At 36.3% G+C, this 3,874-nt stretch overlaps 1 pseudogene; it reads right to left on the minus strand.

Annotated features, from left to right (window-relative positions):
• Positions 1-3,874, minus strand: part of LOC112502548 — a 9,708-nt pseudogene that overhangs the window by 4,498 nt on the left and 1,336 nt on the right.

Genomic DNA, 3,874 nt, shown 5'->3' on the forward strand with positions numbered 1-3,874 from the left:
CACATAAGTCCTTCATCATTCGGTTCCAATATTGAAATCATTTTACCCAACTTTTCTGATTTGATAAGATCTTCTTTCATTACTTCCTTCTGACATTTCAGAATTTCTTCATGAATATTAGGGACTAAACTTAATCTCATTGCCACAGAATTTCCAATATGAACCATAGGGCCTTTGGCCTAGCGGTGTGTGAGTCATTGGCCTTCTAGGAGGTCAAGGGTTCAAACCTCACCAAAGGTGAGAAGGGTGTGTGAGTTTATTTATTCTATTTGCCATATATAAATATTATATACTTAAAAAAACGATATTTACTGAACTTCTTCAAAGCTTCAAGCTCCATGGTCACTTCTTTCATGGTAGGTCTCTTCTCACCTACTTGGTTAAGGCATCTACATACCAGGTCAAATTTTCGTTTTAACTGTTCACCAGTTACCTCGTTTACCACGTGATGTTCAAGAATATCAAGAATTCAGTTTTCCTTCATTGCCTTTAGAAAATAAGTTGCAATATTACACTTCTCTAGGCATCTTTCTAGAGTCAGGGTTCTTTTACCTGTTAAGAGTTCTACAAGACCCACTCCAAAGCTATACACATCACTCTTATCCGTTAGCTGGTCTGTATGAAAATTTTCAGGATCCAAGTATCCAAACGTCCTTTGAACTAGAGTAGTAATTTGATCATGACCCAAAGGGACTAACCTTGAGGCACCAGAATCTGAAATTTTTGCAATGTAACTATCATCCAACAAGATATTAGTTGATTTCACATCTCCATGTATGATGTAGCATATGTGTGAAGATAAGCAAGTGCACCAGCCGATTCATGTGCTATCCTAAGACGATTTATCCATGATAATCTTCCCAACCCACTTGTTTGATTATGAATATGTCAATCAAGAGTGTCATTGGAGATAAATTCATAGACTAGTAACGGGACATCAATTTCAAAACAACATCCCAAAAGCTGCACCACATTTTGGTGATTAATTTGAGTAAGAATTACCATTTAATTTATAAATAGTTTCCTTTGTCCTTGATCTAATCTTTAGGACTTCTTAATTGCAACAACATGCTTATCTGATAGAGTTCCCTTGTACATGATGCCATTACCTCCTCTCCCAAGAATCCTATCTTCTGCAAAAATTTTAGTGGCTTCTTCTAGCTCTTTAACTCGAAAATTTTTCTATGAACCAACATCAATGGTACCACCCTTGGTTTTTAGTTCCAATAGCACACCGCCATTTTGCTCAAAGAAACCTTCCTTTATCTTTTGTCAAAGTGTCTAAATTCTATTCATGTTTAATTGAAAAATATCAGTTTTTAGAGTAAATATGAAGTACATGAAATTTGTGTAAGGTAAGTAGGAAAAATATGTACGCAAGATTGGCGTTGGTGCTTGTACATGTTTATTATGTAGAAATCTTGGTATGTTTTTAAGTCTCAGAAAACATACAGATTACCTGAAGACAATAGAAGCAGTGGGAATGGTTTATGTCGACAACCATCATGAATCTTAGCATTACCAGAATATCCTCGTTTGCATTTGCATGTGTAATTCCCTGGAGTTTTAGCACAAGTTCCGTAACATGGAAACTTCTCCACATTTTTAGACTCATCGATATCTAAAAAACAAAAGAGCATTTATCAATTCTTCATAGTGTAATGCATTAAACCCTAAATAGAGTAACCTTTTCCCGGTGCCCAAATAGGCAAATACAGTACACTACAACTCTAGTTTGATGAATAACATAAAACACTAAAGTTCTTTTTTTTGCTCCTCCTTGGATTTGAACTTCCAACTAATCACAGGGAGACCACCTGCTTTGCAGATAGCCTGGAGTCACCGCATTTGAACTTCCGTAGCGACAAGAAGATTTTTATTTCTCCTTGAATTTGAACCTGGGACCTCCTGGTACTTTTGACCTTTGGAGCCAAGCTAAAACCAATCAGGCACCACCCTTGTGGTTAAACACTAAAGTAATCATGGCCGCAATCTAACATCTTATATCAAATAATTCTTTATTTTTAGTTTATAAGCAATAATATTATTTTCTTTTTTCAAATTACAATGTTGAATTTATATGATCATTAAAATACATTTTTTACTGATAATTTTGTTAACTCGTTTGATCCTTTCTATATATATGTGGTAAATTTTTTTATCTTTCGATTCCAAAGTGAAAATTTATATGTACTAGTTAACTTTATATCAAAACAAATTTAAAAGTTAAGTGTTAATAGCCGGTCAAATAATTGTCAAAAAATGATTACTCCAAAGCAAACTAGCGTATATGATGTAAATACCAAACAAAAGTGTACAAGAACTCCAATAATCAATTGCTTAGTACTTGTTCGTGTTTTTGTTTTGGTTGCATTCAAAACAAACAAAATCATTTATGTGCTTTATAGTATAACAAGACCTAAAATATGTAGTACCCAAGGAACTAATAACTAGATTAATTTTTGCCGTACTTCTTAATTTTTATCTGAAGTTAATAGAAGGTAACTATTATATTACTTTGTTGAACAAGAAATGAAATAACATTATATGGCTAACATACATCGTTATTGACGATGTCATTAAGCCCTCCCATCATTATGATATCCACGTCAGTAAAATTATTTAATGAGCTTATTGACATTTGCACTTGTCGTTGATATAAAATGGTATCTAAAGCAAGATATTAGGTAATAAATTTGGTACTAGATATTAATAGACATATAAGATACGCTATTATTATTTCATTAACGATGTTATTGATATTTATACTTGTTGTTGATATCAAGTGGTATCATGCAAAAGAAAGATGAAGGTCCACGATGTATAAAATTAAGAAAAAAAATATATACCAACCAAGATCCGAAGAATATGGCTCAAACCATTGCAATAATATGAACCCTGTAAGGCGCGAAGCTGAGTCTGATAGTACTTAATATCTTTAGGTACGGATAACTAACAACAACTGAACATTCGCGGGCTAGATCATCTTCAGGTTCTGAGCAAAAGACCATATAACCTGTAGACACATCTCTAGACTTAGTTCGTGAGGTCAGCCAAGCAAAATCATTACAACCGATCACTGTGAACTTATTTACTTCTGATAAGGTGTACGACCAATTTGTATAATCCGCAGATACACCGAATGAACTTGTAGCCACGATATTCGAGATGTGGAGTGTGGAATCAGATATATGTTTAATTCAACTATAATCCATTTCTCTAATAGAGGCCGTTGGAGGGTCTGAAGAAGTGTTGCAGTGAATGTCAAATCCATGGCCTATTAAACAATTTGAGTTGGTGCCCATACCAAAAGGGTCGGGGACAATTAAGTCTCCACATCGACTATCACAACCCGGCTTTGCTAAGCCGGTAGCATTAATGAGCCTGTAGGTTTCATAGGTGGGATACTTACCAGATGCTGCAAACACTACTAGAAAACCAGGTATCAGCGACGAATATCAGCGAGGGATCAGCGAGGGAAATGCCAAAAAACTCATTCCCTCGCTGATCCCTCGCTGATCTGCGAGGGAAAGTTTCCCTCGCTGATCCCTCGCAGATCAGCGAGGGATCAACAAGGGAAATACCAAAAAACCTCATTCCCTCGCTGATCCCTCGCTAATCTGCGAGGGAAAGTTTCCCTCGCTAATCCCTCGCAGATCAGCGAGGGATCAGCGAGAGAATTGCCAAAAAACTCATTCCCTCGCTGATCCCTCGCTGATTTGCGAGAGAAATTTCTTCTGCAAATTCCCTCGCTGATCCCTCGCAAATCAGCAACGGATCAGCGAGGGAAATGGCAAAAAATAAAATTCCCTCGCTGATCCCTCGCAGATCAGCGGATCAACAAGGGAAATGACAAAATTCACATTCCCTCGCA

Source organism: Cynara cardunculus, unplaced genomic scaffold (genome assembly GCF_001531365.2).
Source record: "Cynara cardunculus var. scolymus isolate 2C unplaced genomic scaffold, CcrdV1 Un_Scaffold_1571, whole genome shotgun sequence".
NCBI classification, from domain to species: Eukaryota; Viridiplantae; Streptophyta; class Magnoliopsida; order Asterales; family Asteraceae; genus Cynara; species Cynara cardunculus.